Here is a 15642-nt window from a genome sequence, read left to right as displayed (position 1 = left end):
CCCGTGAAATTATTAGTTGCAGTCAGTCCTCCGGTAATCTCTTAGCCCCTTCTTTATCCGAATCAGAGAAGTACACCTGCTACGGTGATGACGAGCCTATTAACAACAGAATCCACGAAGCCACCCAGGCGCCGCATTTTCTCCTCTTCCTTTATGACGTGCCGTTCTGTATCCCGCCAGCGTCGGCAGCAGCGTGTGAACAAGCTGCGTGCGTCATTCCAGCACGTCTGACAGCTTAACAGTCTCGTTATTTCTCGGGCCAAATCCCGCAGCTCAGCTCCAGATCAGTTCCTTTCGGTTGATATTGTAATGGTACAGTGGCAAACGTGAAAATGTAGCATTTGCACGATACTGTGAAAATGGTTGTTTTTCATGTTTCTACAAGACATATCTACATCTCTGGTATAAAACAATGGACATAGTCCAAATAAAGAGGTTTTAGTTTTTAATTTTTGCTTAAAAATTAAATTATTATGTTTTCTTAACTTAAACAACCTATATTAACAGTATTTTATAAAAGATCGATAACTGAGAACTTATACACTCCTGGAAATGGAAAAAAGAACACATTGACACCGGTGTGTCAGACCCACCATACTTGTTCCGGACACTGCGAGAGAGCTGTACAAGCAATGATCACACGCACGGCACAGCGGACACACCAGGAACCGCGGTGTTGGCCGTCGAATGGCGCTAGCTGCGCAGCATTTGTGCACCGCCGCCGTCAGTGTCAGCCAGTTTGTCGTGGCATACGGAGCTCCATCGCAGTCTTTAACACTGGTAGCATGCCGCGACAGCGTGGACGTGAACCGTATGTGCAGTTGACGGACTTTGAGCGAGGGCGTATAGTGGGCATGCGGGAGGCCGGGTGGACGTACCGCCGAATTGCTCAACACATGGGGCGTGAGGTCTCCACAGTACATCGATGTTGTCGCCAGTGGTCGGCGGACGGTGCACGTGCCCGTCGACCTGGGACCGGACCGCAGCGACGCACGGATGCACGCCAAGACCGTAGGATCCTACGCAGTGCCGTAGGGGACCGCACCGCCACTTCCCAGCAAATTAGGGACACTGTTGCTCCTGGGGTATCGGCGAGGACCATTCGCAACCGTCTCCATGAAGCTGGGCTACGGTCCCGCACACCGTTAGGCCGTCTTCCGCTCACGCCCCAACATCGTGCAGCCCGCCTCCAGTGGTGTCGCGACAGGCGTGAATGGAGGGACGAATGGAGACGTGTCGTCTTCAGCGATGAGAGTCGCTTCTGCCTTGGTGCCAATGATGGTCGTATGCGTGTTTGGCGCCGTGCAAGTGAGCGCCACAATCAGGACTGCATACGACCGAGGCACACAGGGCCAACACCCGGCATCATGGTGTGGGGAGCGATCTCCTACACTGGCCGTACACCACTGGTGATCGTCGAGGGGACACTGAATAGTGCACGGTACATCCAAACCGTCATCGAACCCATCGTTCTACCATTCCTAGACCGGCAAGGGAACTTGCTGTTCCAACAGGACAATGCACGTCCGCATGTATCCCGTGCCACTCAACGTGCTCTAGAAGGTGTAAGTCAACTACCCTGGCCAGCAAGATCTCCGGATCTGTCCCCCATTGAGCATGTTTGGGACTGGATGAAGCGTCGTCTCACGCGGTCTGCACGTCCAGCACGAACGCTGGTCCAGCTGAGGCGCCAGGTGGAAATGGCATGGCAAACCGTTCCACAGGACTACATCCAGCATCTCTACGATCGTCTCCATGGGAGAATAGCAGCCTGCATTGCTGCGAAAGGTGGATATACACTGTACTAGTGCCGACATTGTGCATGCTCTGTTGCCTGTGTCTATGTGCCTGTGGTTCTGTCAGTGTGATCATGTGATATATCTGACCCCAGGAATGTGTCAATAAAGTTTCCCCTTCCTGGGACAATGAATTCACGGTGTTCTTATTTCAATTTCCAGGAGTGTATTTGAAATGAAGACAGGAATTTCGCGGACAGTATGTAATTAAAAACAAGAAGAATTCCATTATTCATAAAAATTGACGATCAATTTTACAAATACGAGATGTAGGTAATTCAAATTGAACGAGAAAAAAGATTGATTGAGACGAGGCTGGAATCAATGCACCATCTAACGTCGTATGTTATTATGCTACTACGCTACCGATTTCCCTATTAATGTATGTGTACGTAAATGTTAACTGTATCTAATACAGTACTCGGAAAACTTCATAGCCGATTACCTCTGTAAATTTATGACAATCATTAACAACAGCCTACTTCTCGGCACTTTTTAACAGTGTTCCACAAGCGCGTTTCACTACGGAACAGGAATCAGCCTCAGCCATTTTCATACTGCGTATTAATGGCGCGATAATCAGAGCACAACAGTGCAGAGGCTGTGACTATAAACGATTTTTGGAATAAAATCTACATAACGAAAGCGTGATTAAGAAAAACTTTGATGGCTGCTAATACGTTTGAATACTTGAAAGTTCCAGTGGCGGATTTAAAAATTTTGCGCCCCTAGGCACACCATGTTATATGCGCCCCCCACCCTCCCCAAAAAACATGTTTTAAATAATAGCTATTACTCGATCACTTCACAATTGCTGTTTTGGGTTGGAGCGCTGTGAGCTGTTTCCGTACTCAGCTATTCGTTGTTCTTAAGGACGCGTCAGCGGTCTAGTCGCGCGCAGTCAAAATGTAACATGATTCCTGAACTGTACTTGGTGTACGGCAGCGCGTAAAACAAACTTACAACTGCATTCTGTTAACACATTCTTTTGTCGAAAGACAACAGAAACATATACAAGGAAAATAACTTTACGTTTATGGCCTAAAAATGCAGCTGAGCGTGTAGGAGACAATGGATTTTTCTTATACATTCACTTTCAATATGTTCTTTTACACGAAACCATTGAAAATGCAAATAAAAAAGTTGTGTTACTATCTAAAAATTGAAGCGAACGTATCATACATTAGAAATTAATACGTAATTTTACAGAAATGTGTTCAACATAAAAATTAAACCGTCGTTTTACGATCTAATAACTTCAATGCGTAGCAGATAAAAAAACACGTTCGGTATTAATACGTGAGGCTATAGGGAAGCGTAAGAAATGAAAATGAAATAGAGATTTCGCTCTAAGGCACTGCAGTCATAGACTGTGCGGCTGAGGTTTGAGTCCTGCCTCGGGCATGGGTGTGTGTGTTTGTCCTTAGGATAATTTAGGTTAAGTAATGTGTAAGCTTAGGGACTGATGACCTTAGCAGTTAAGTCCGATAATATTTCACACACATTTGAACAAAGATTTCGGTGGACGAACTAATAACTAAATACAGACGAACAAACACAGAACTGGATTGGTATTACATAATTTTAGGGACTAGCGTGGGAAAATCAAATTTGTTTTACAATCTAATAGTTGACGTGTAAAACATTAGGGTCTGCGTAGCTAGATGCTGCATAATTAGTGTACACAATACCTTTAATCTACGTCAGGGCTGAACAGTTTTGTACTGGAGCTACTGCTCTCACCATAGCTCTTTCCAACTGTATTAGCACAGCTTTTACGTATTTATCGACAGAACTGAACTACGTTATTTATTAACACTTTCTCACCTGAGCATATTCTTCGATAACATATATTCCCGCAATAACTATACATTTCAGCAGACGCCAAGGATACGCATCAGTTGTAACATACTACAATATCAGTATGACTTGACTGTAGCCGGCCGCAGTGGCCATGCGGTTCTAGGCGCTTCAGTCTGGAACCGCGCGACCGCTACGGTCGCAGGTTCGAATCCTGCCTCGGGCATGAATGTGTGTGATGTCCTTAGATTAGTTAGGTTTAATTAGTTCTAAGTTCTTGGGGACTGGTGACCTCAGATGTTAAGTCCCATAGTGCTCAGAGCCATTTGAACCATTTTTTTGAACTTGACTGTACAACGCCGAGCGGCCTGGGTCATTCAGGTATTGTTTAGTACTGTCGGGCGCCTTCGGTCTTGTCTGCACGTAAACGAGGTTTAGTTCCGCGTTCTGCCATCGGCAATTCTAAAATCCAATGAATGTCCTCAAGTTATAATAAGAATCACATTACACTCTCCAGTTATTAAATGTAATATGAATAAATAAACAAACTCACCAGTCAGCAAAGTTTGCGTCTGGCTTTGAAGGCAGGTTGATCATATCTTCGTAGTTCAGACGGTTATCAGTTATGAGATCGGCTTCGATGTGAAGAATGGAGAAGGCGTTCAATCTCTCCTCAGACAACGTAGAACGTAGGTACGATTTCAGCCTTTTAAGAGCCGAAAACGAGCGTTTTGCTGAACAATTTGTAAGTGCCATACATATAAATATTCTAAGAGCAATGTCAACATTCGGAAACACGGACTGTAACTTCTCATTTCGTAAAAATTTACTCTTTTCGACTGGTATATCAGTAATCTCAGAAGATTTCAAAAGTTCCGCGAAATTTACACATTCACTAGAGAAGGAAGGCTCTAATCTGTGTCATATGACGCTTGGAGTTTTGCCGCACGTTCAGCAATACCGTGAGGTGAACTGTTCTTAAGGTTACTGAAAACTGTGAAGGAGTCCAACAGTGTTCTATAGCTTTCCTTCCTCCTCACAAATTCGGCGTACAAGTTGTCGAGTACTGGGAGGTATGTTTCGACTCTAAATTTTTCCCTTTCAGTCATAAAAACTTCTTCAGAGTCCGCTTCTTCGTCATCATGAAGTTTTCGTGATCTTTTATAGGTGCACTCATAGTCTATATCAGTCATAATCTCCAATGATCTATTTTCATAATAGTCGAACATGCCACGAATAGATGCAATAAATCCTACAAGTGATTCATATAATTCATGCACTATTTTAGTAACAATATTTACGATTTGCAATTTGAGATTTACACTACTAAATCTCTGGAGTATGTCCTTCCAGACTGTCATCATGAATACTGTTTCTAGTCTGCTGAGTTGATTCAATAAAGCTGAAGCCTCATATTTCGCACAAGTGGTTTTTCAAACGTATTATTGCCATTATGTGTGAGGGCATTGATAACGCCCTCCCAGTTTTCATACACTCACACATGCTTGCTCTCTTGCTGACCAACGTATTTTTGATGAACTTTTTACCGTTTTGCTTCCTGGTTTCGTGAAAGAAAGAATTTTATCCCAGCGCTGAGTAGAAGCAGAGAAAAATTATAAAGGTTTTGCACCACATTGAAAAAAATAACGTGCTTTTTGACAACAGCTTGCAGCACTATTGCCGACTAAATTCATAGAATATGCTGCACAAGGCACATAATGCGCTTCCGGATTTCGTTCTTTAATGCATTCCTGCAAATCAGTGTAGGTTCCTAACATATTGCTTGCGATGTCATATGCCTGGCCTCTACAGTCACTAACATCAATGGAATTTGTAGACAGGACTTTAGTACAGTCTCAACTAAAGTTTTCGGACTTGTGTCTCGCGTTTGGTAAAAAAAGAAGGAAACGTTCAGCAGGTTCACCATTCTCGTTCACATTTCTTAATATGAAAGATAATTGATCAATATGTGAAATTTCCGCAGTAGAATCTGCTATTATACAGAAACATTTGGCCTGTTTTATTTCACTTATGATAATTGTTTTTATTCGTTCAGAAAGAAGCTCTAGTATTTCATCACAGTTGAAGAAAGACAAATTGTATGTTCCTGTCCTGGATTTCCATATCGTTCAATGTGCTCTGCGAGAAAAGGATCAAACTCGGCTATAAGTTCAAGAGGCATCATAAATTGACCATTATGTAATGAATGGAATCTTTCAACGTGTCCACGTAGGGGACGTCCACGACTTATTAGCTTCTTCACAACTGCAAACACCCATTTCAACACACTGCGCCACTACATTTTTTCTGTCTCAACATGACTCGAAATGGTTATCTATTGTTCAAAGTGGCTTTTTTCTTGTTGAGAGTGATAACTCAAAATGTCTTTGTTCAAGTGAATTCTCATGATGAGACAAAATATTAGAAATACTTTTCCAATCTGCAATGCTATTAGTAGTAATCACGGCCTTACCTCCGAACAATATACATGGTGCACAAAAAACATTACCGGTGCTACAGGAGTATGCTAGAAAATCACGCAAAGTTGATTCACCATTTAAAAGTTTACGGTAAAGTACATTTTTGTTCAAATATCTGGTTTTATTGCCTATTGATCTTCTTGAGTCAGAAAAATCACCGTTACAGTTTTGATTAATGCCACGTTGTAAGAGAATGTCGATTGTTGATTCATTGACACACAGGATCATCACTAAGGAGGTTATTTCTTTTTGTAATTCCAGACTCGACACTTAGTTTTTCGTGAAACTCGAAATCAGGAACAATTTGCTTTTTTTCATTTTTAACTTTTGTTTCGTCTGTTTTTACTCCTTTTACAACAGCTGCAGTGCCAGAAATATCATCCGTACTACTTGAAATCGAAGTCGAAACAGCAACATTTTATGCGAAAAATTTATCTGTTCTGCCAAGCGTTTTTAGAACATTGGCTTCTAATTCTCGCCTTTCCTTCGATAATTTCAGAAATGCCGCTCTACTCAACTTTGCACGTTTGCTTTTTTCACTGTTGTTCATGTTAAGGTACTTATAAAATTGTCAACCAATAGTCAAAACAAAAGAAAAAAAATGTGAAAGGAAAGAAAGAAAGACTGTATCCAGTTCCAATCGTACTATACCACGCATAAGCACAAAGCTTTTTACTTTAAACACGGAGCGATGAACTGACCAATTCGGATTACGCGACGTAACTGTGCTATGAAAGAACGGTAATGCAGAATAATTTAATTTCATTGTCGCCTGTTTCTTTGTTGTCAGTTAACAGTATACACACACCTGCCGCCTGGAATTCGTCTCTTAAAGAAAACGGAACAGTCCTTTTTCTGGATTCTGTTTCCCGTGTCGCCGGAATTTTAGCTAGGACGCAAATATATTCTGAATATTGTTGACACTGTCTTTCTAATTTAAAAGGCAAATAATTTTTGCAATGTCTTGCAGTGAGGTGTGCTGGATGGACTCTTATCTCACTCACTCTTATAACATTTTAGCGGTTTCCGTGGGCAGAGAAGACAGACTCCAAACTAGTCTTGTTGGCAGTTGATGTGGCGTGTTGTCATTTGTCTAAACACTGATGTCATGTCTATACGCAGATTCATCTTCTGTTCCAACATAAAATAAAAATAACCTTTCCTCGAAGATAAAAGCTTAGTTAAGAAGTTTAATATAAAATTTGAAATTCCAGGAAGTATTCTATTGCACAGAGTGGGAACTTTGATATCGTGCAGACTGCAGCACAATAAATGAGACAAACGAAATTTGTTTTTTCTTCTTTTTTGCCAAAAAAAGTAGCTAAGTAAATAAATAAAATTCTTAAACAATTGTGAATTGTATTTCACACATTATTAGATACTCTGCTTATGTTCTTTTCGTACAAACATGTGTTTAAAAATGTAAAACATTCCCAGTATCAACATGTTTTGTTAAATGGGTGTCATTAAGTCAAAGCGCAGATATTGAAGACCACAGAGCTATCATGTTAATTACACTAATGGAGGGTTGACTTGATACTTTCCCGTAATTTCTACAAGAAATTTAAGTAGAGTTGGGTCTTAAATACGGAGGCCCACACGTGTTACAGTATTTAAGACTCTGCTGATTGGTTTATCACAGCTTTTCAGGGGTCCCGGTATTTTCACGGGGAAAATATGGTAGGGTTGAGTAGAAGCCGATAACATTCTCGGAGTAATAACGTTTCAAACACTGTATTGTAAATTGCCGTTCTGAGAGCTTACTTCAAAATATTTTGAACAATCATGAAGATGATACCAGACAGAAACCCAATGTTAAATTGTCATTCAGTCACCAAGTGAACTATGTATATTTCCAAGCTTGTATTTTCGAAATTTGTTCTGAAGGCTTATTTAAACTAGCAAAGTTGTTTCACAACATTAAAAACTTTTGTCGTTGAAAGCGCAGTTATTTTAAAATGTAAAACGTTACAACGAGTACAGAGCAAACAATGACGCCTCCCCTTACGGTGCCACACCTAGGTCCGTGCGTAGTGGGCCTGTGTGTAAATCCGCCACTGAATGTACCTAATACGTTAGTAGGACCTACTTACAAGAGCGCAACAACATCAGTGTACGTGTGCTACGGCTTGTGACCAATACTAGCGTTTGTGTTTGTTTACACCAGGTTTATTCTTAGGCCGGCCGGTGTGGCCGTGCGGTTCTAGGCGCTTCAGTCTGGAACCGCGTGACCGCTACGGTCGCAGGTTCGAATCCTGCCTCGGGCATGGATGTGTGTGATGTCCTTAGGTTAGTTAGGTTTAAGTAGTTTCTAAGTTCTAGGCGACTGATGACCTCAGAAGTTAAGTCGCATAGTACTCAGAGCCATTTTGTTTATTCTTATGATGAACGGAGTATAGAATACTACATAGAGGTGAGAAGAGTCACGGGATAGCGATGTCCACATATACAGATAGCGCTAGTATCGTCTATGCAAGGTATAAAAGGGCAGTGCATTGTCGGAGCTGTCATTTGTACTCAGGTGGGTCATGTGAAAAGGTTTCCGACGTTGTTATGGCCGCATGACGGGAATTAAGGCTAGAAAGACGCATGGGACGTTCCATATCAGAAATCGTTAGGGAATTCAATATTGCGAGGTCCACCGTGTCAAGAGCGTGCCGATATAGCAAATTTGAGGCATTACGTCTCACCACATACGACGCAGTGGCCGACGGCCTTCACTTAACGACCGAGAGCAGCGGCGTTTGCGTAGAGTTGTCAGTGCTAACAGACAAGCAATATTGCGTGAAATTACCGAAGGTATCTATGTGCGACGTACGACGAACTTACCAGTTAGGACGGTGCAGCGGGCTGTGGCGATAACGGGCTGCGGCAGCAGAAGAGCGACGCGAGAGCCGTTGCTAACAGCAGTTTCCAGAAAACTTATGGCGAGCTTTTCTGAAACGTAGGAATACAAGTTCACGCACAAAACTTCGCCCGAGCAGCTACAGCACAACTGTTTCAAAGTTGTGGCTGGCAGCAGTTGAACACGTGACGTCACAAGTACGAAGACTGCCAATTTGCGCCGGTATGTATCGAGCAGAGCTACGGGGCAAGTTGATACTTACACGGCGACAAAGGGTAGCAACTGTCTATATTAAAGTTTGCGGTTTTAACTGTTTCGATTGTAAGAAATTATGTTTTAAAACCCTGAATTTCGCAACAATAGTTTGTAACAAATGATTTCTGATTGTAAGTTTTTATCAAAAGTCTTCAAAAATCGAAACTTGCGTTCTTATGGCTGGGGAACGGGCGGGTCGGGGGGGGAGGGGGGGGGGCGTTTTGTATGGTCGAAGTGACGCATTTTTCGAAATTTTTAGAAATTAAGCACTGGTTTGTGTGGTGTCACCGCCAGACACCACACTTGCTAGGTGGTAGCCTTTAAATCGGCCGCGGTCGGTTAGTATACGTCGGACCCGCGTGTCGCCAGTATCAGTGATTGCAGACCGAGCGCCGCCACACGGCAGGTCTAGAGATACTTCCTAGCACTCGCCCCAGTTGTACAGCCGACTTTGCTAGCGATGGTTCACTGACAAAATACGCTCTCATTTGCCGAGACGATAGTCAGCATAGCCTTCAGCTACGTCATTTGCTACGACCTAGCAAGGCGCCATTACCAGTTACTATTGATACTGAATCATGTACAGTCAAGAGCGACGCTTATCATTAATGGATTAAAGTTAAGTATTCCACCAGCAACGCCGGTTTTTCTAAAGTCTAATTTCCTTGTCCTGTTTCAGACCTCACGCCAGCCTGCGTGAGCTAAAACGCGTGCCTTTCCGCCTCCTTCTAGTAACACGGTGTTGGCTCCCCTGCCGACCCACAACAGTTTGCATCTAGCTTTCGTGTCTCCACCTACACTTGCAGGTTGCAAATCAGAGTACTTCATCTCGAGGAAGGCATATATCGTTCTCCTCCCCTCCCCCGCCCCCTGCTGTTGCAGTTTTTACTCTTTACGTCTCCCTCTTGTACTATGGAAGTCACATTGATGGCTTAACTGAGGTCCTATCATCCTGTCTCTCATTCTTGACAGTGTTTTTAATACGGTCCTTTCTCACTGATTCTGCAGAAAACCTGATTTCTTACTTCTACTTGTATCTCATCCGTCCTAATTTTGAACATCTTTCTACAGCATCACGTCTCAGACGCACCGATCCTCTTCGTTTTCTGTTTCTCCCACAGTCCACATTCCATTTCCATACAATGCCGTGCTATAAACGTACTTTCTCAGGTATTTATTCCTCAGTTTAAGGCCTAAATTTCACACTAGTAGACTTTTCTTTGTCAGAAATGCCCCCATCGCCTTACTAAGCTGCTTTTTATGTCCTCCGTGCTTCGTCTGTTATGTGTTCTTTTGCTTCCTGGGTAGCAGAATTCTTCAACTCTGTCAACTTCGTGGTCACTAATTTTAAGCTTATCACTAACGTAATTTGTTCTATTCATAATTTCTTTCGTCTTTTTTCGGATTTCTCCCAATGCATAGTGGGTTTTCGTTAGACTTTTCGTTCCGTTCAACTGCTACTGTAATTCTTCATCATTTTTATTGACGATAGAAATAAATGCAAATAATAACACTGATGTCCCTTCAGCCTGAAGTCACCATCAGAACTAAGAATACAAAAATATGAAATTACTATTGAACATTAAAATTTTAAGCAATGATTTCTTTACAGCCGACGGGAATTGCGCATTTTTATCTTTTCTGTATTTTCACTTCCGATAATAACTCATAGGGGCCGAAGCCGAACTACGGACATCAATTCAAACCGCTCCTCATTTACTCACACGAGAATAACTGGTCGGTTTTGAACTAAAATGTCTGATAGTCGCTAGGTATCGAAATCAACGGTGTCGACACTGTCGAAGAAATGAATTACAAGCAGGATTTATGTTTCTTCTAGAATGTGTTATACATACTTGTGACGTCAGAAACGCTTAGTTGTGCACTACAGGAGAAATTGTAGTTTTTTTAAGAAAAAGATGGAGTAAAAAGCTGTTGATATAAAAGTGTCCAATTTTCAGTGTAAAAGTGCATGATGTTATCGCCAGCAATTTCGATGCGCACGCATAAGCCCATAAGCGTTCAAATTCAAAAGGCTCTGAGCACTATGGGACTTAACATCTGAGGTCGTCACTCTCCTAGACTTAGAACTACTTAAACCTAACTAACCTAAGGACATCTCACACATCCATGCCCAAGGCAGGATTTGAACCTGCGACCGTAGCAGCAACGCGGTTCCGGACTGAAGCGCCTAGAACCGCTCGGCCACCGCGGCCGGCCGCATAAATGGGAAACACACGGTTAGCACCCGAAACTCTGGTTCATAACAAGTACCCTCGTAACTGGCCCAGAATGTGGGGAACCTTTCTCTAAATTGTTTGAGATACAACCCCAACACATCAATTGTCAGTGCTTTTCAAATGTTTCTATGCGATACTGCAGCAAACCACCTAATTCTTATCGTAACATTCCATCTAATTTTCAACATCCTTATAGCACCACATTTCAAAGGCTTCGATTACCTTATCTTCCAGGTTTCAAACACTCCTTGCTTCACTTCCATACAGCGCTGTGCTACGAACGTACATTCCCGGAAACTTCTTCGTCAAATTCGTCTGTAGCACCATATCTCAAACGCTTCGATGACAGTTTAGAATTCAATATTCTTACTGTGACAGTGTGGAAGGTATTACGGAAAGACCTGTCATTCAAACCCTACAAATAGGAACTGTTGCAAGCTTTATGAGAAAGTGATAAAGAAAAAGGAGCTGCATTTTGTGTAGAAATTTTTTAAAAAATGCAGACTGAAGCTGATTTTCTTAATAAAATTGTTTTCAGTGACTGAACCACCTTCCGCACTTGCAGCATAATATTCGGGCATGAGGTGAGCAAAAAGCAACGTAATCTAACCTGTACGGAACTCACCTAAGGTAAATGTTTTTTGTGCTGTAAGCTGTAACAAGATTTACAGTCTCTTATTTTTTGCTGAGCCGACTACAACCAGTACCTGGACATGCCTGAAAATTATCTAATTCCTCAATTTCGACAGGATATGGACATAGAATTTATTTTCTAGGGAGATGGCGTGCCATCACATTATCATCATGAAGCTGTCGCGTATCTCTGTAGGAATGTGCCGACTTGGATTGGATGTGGTGCAATGTCCTGGCGTCCATTATAACCTGATTTAACACCAGTGACCTTATAGGACATGGGTTTCGCCTTTTTGCAAACACACTGATTCTTTTCCCCGAACATGTTTCAGCATCTCTGTGCCATCATCAGTGGGTGTTCTGTTTATTGAAAACTGTAAAAAGTAAAATGTTTTAGGTTATAACTGATTTAGCAAAACAAGGCCTAAATAAAGTTTTTGTTCGTTTTTCTTCTTACCATGATTTTACATTATACGGTTTTGCAGGACCAATTGTATAGTGTCCTGCACTGGTACCTTGTCATCTACAAACCAAACGATGTGCATGTAAATTTCATTGGCGAGTTAACACATTCCTTGATTTTTAAAGAAAACGTGATTCTGGCGTATGCTTTGCGTATATATTTGTTATTACTCACACTTTATTGTGACTGAGAATTCGTCTTTTGGGTTCCGAGGACGCTGCACGCACGTATCAACGTACTTTGTGTAATTTCTTTCGTTATAAACGCCTTTTTACTTCGCAAAACGCGGTGAGCACTATGCTGTTGTATTTCCTATAATTTAACTGCAAATGCAGAAAGAAAGGAGAAGAGGTGCAGATCCAAAAGATGGATACCCAGTGGACTTCTGGATGTCGAGCAATATGGCAGCAGATAATACAAGTACTGGCCACCAAGTATCGATACTCGCTTCATACGATTTGGCAGGAAACAAATAACAGACGGCACATTTGCCGTGTTGCAAAAGGTAGCCATACTGAACGTTTGTAAATGAAACTTTAAGATATACGGTATTGAATACTGTATCAAACATTTTTGTAGATTATCTACCTTTCTCACAATTAAAGGTTACTTTTGTGTAACTAATGAATGGTGCATTAATAGACACAGTGGCATTGGTATATTAATTGCTCCAGGAAAACTATAAATGAAAATCCCAACATTGTGCCAGTACTGTAGAACATCCATACTCTCGGGCTTTTCATTTATAATTATGAAGTTATTCTACCAAAGGCCGGCCGCTGTGGCCGAGCGATTCTAGGCGCGTCAGTCCGGAACCGCGCTGCTGCTACGGTCGCAGGTTCGAATCCTGCCTCAGGCATGGATGTGTGTGATGTCCTTAGGTTAGTTAGGTTTAAGTAGTTCTAAGTCTAGGGGACTGATGACATCCGATGTTAACTCCCATATTGCTTAGAGCCATTTGAACCATTTTTATTCTACCAAGCACTGATAGAAGAATCAGTTACCATGATACCCCATAAACAGTCAACAAAAGAAGATTTTAATGCCACAAGAAACCTTACCACACAGCATCGAAATAAATATGCTGCGTCTTCCTTCCCGAGGAATCCTCCAACCAGTGATAAATTTCGTTTTCGTGCTCCGTATAACCGTACTTCATTTAACAAACTTTACTGTGGTACTGAGTCAAGTGTTTTTTGCTAGTCATAAAGTACTTGCAAGTAGGCTGTTTACGTTTTTATGTTGGTAACGTCACGTAGCGCTCTGTATGAAAATCACTGACCGTGCTGTGTGCAGTCTGTGGCTGGTTTGCATTGCTGAAATATTCGCCATTGTAGTGGTGGGCAGTTGGATGTTAACAGCGCGTAGCGTTGCGCAGTTGGAGGTGAGCCGCCAGCAGTGGTGGATGTGGGGAGAGAGATGGGGGAGTTTTGAGAGCGGACGATCTGGACGTGTGTCCGTCAGAAAGAGTAAATTTGTAATACTGTTTATCATGAACTGATATATATACATGATGACTTTTGAACACTATTAAGGTAAATACATTGTTTGTTCTCTATCAAAATCTTTCATTTGCTAACTATTCCTATCAGTGCTTAGTGCCTTCAGTATTTAGAATCCTTTATTTAGCTGGCAGTATTGGCGCTCGCTGTATTGCAAAGTACGAGTAACGAAGATTTTTGTGAGGTAAGTCATTCATGAAAGGTATATGTTATTGTTAGTCAGGGCCATTCTTTTGTAGGGATTATTGAAAGCCAGATTGCATTGAGCTAAAAAATATTGTGTGTCAGTTTAGCGTTGATCAGAATAACTAAAGAGAAAAATGTCTGAGTACGTTTAGTTGTGCTCAGCTGTTTGAAAATCAAATAACGTAAGAGGCTTATCAGCACAGTACTTCATTAATTTTTCCAAGGGGATGTTTGATACTGAAGCTACCAAACTGCCTTCACCCATAGTTTCAGGATGTCATTTGAAAAAAAGCGAGAGTTGTATTTAGCATGACCAACGCTTATACAGTAAGTATAGTAAATACAGAACACAAAGTAGTAGTAAATTATTGTTGTTGAAAACAACGTACTGAACATTCAATAGGTCAGTGGTCCACAGGACGTGCTGAAAATGTCCATCATAAGCTACGATACACAATTCAGCACCTCACAACATTTTCTGGAAACTTTTGCCAATTTATTTGGTGTTACTTCTTCAATTGCGCTGCGAATGTTTGTTTTCAGCTCTTCAATTGTATTCGTGTCATTATTGTAGACGTTCCCCTCAAACTTTCCTCGCAAAAAGAAAAGTCGGAGGCAGTCAGATTGGGCGATTTGTGAGACCATAAACCTGCAGAAACTGTATGTTCGTCTCCGAATACTTCACGGATGTGTGTAATTGAAAACCGTAAAGTAAGCGCCATCTTGCTGGAGAAACACACACTCTCGTTCTTCCTCCGTTAGCTACGCAATGAATGTCTGCAAGAATTCCGTTACATACGCTAAAGAGTTCACGGTGTTGTTACAGAAAATGGGACCTACATTCTGTTGGCCTGAAACTGCACACCAAACGCCTACTTTGAAATCACACAGTGATTGTCTGTCGACCTATAGCGTGTGTTTTGAGAGTTCACATACTAGTTAAGGTAAAACCATACTTCGTGCGAGTTTAAGTAAAGATTTCGATCCACATAACCATCAGCGACATGCGTGAGTAACCGTTCTCAACACTGTTGTCGTTGTGCGTAATCGTAGGTTTTAATGCTTGCATCACTCTTGCTTTGTATGCTTGCATATGTAACAGCTTCAGCATGTTTAGTTGTTGAGACAGACGTCTTCTTGATTTCCGTGGACTTCTTACAATAGTCTCGTGAACACGTTCAGTATTTTCTATCGAACAAACTTTCCTTACAGGGTCACGTTTGGTCTTAGCGTCTGAACCTGTTGCTATAAATTTAGTGATAAATTTTGGAACACTTTTTGCAGCAGCAGCTGTCTCTGGATATATTCTCGTGAACATTTCATCTAACGTTTTAAACTATTTTCATCCTAAAAAAGTTTCAATAATAAACATTCTTTGTTGCCATTCTATATTCACGAAGATGCAAAGCTGGTACTTTTTGCCGATGATACAAGTATAACTG

Source organism: Schistocerca serialis, chromosome 10 (assembly GCF_023864345.2).
Source record: "Schistocerca serialis cubense isolate TAMUIC-IGC-003099 chromosome 10, iqSchSeri2.2, whole genome shotgun sequence".
NCBI lineage: Eukaryota > Metazoa > Arthropoda > Insecta > Orthoptera > Acrididae > Schistocerca > Schistocerca serialis.
This window is presented reverse-complemented; position numbering follows the sequence as displayed.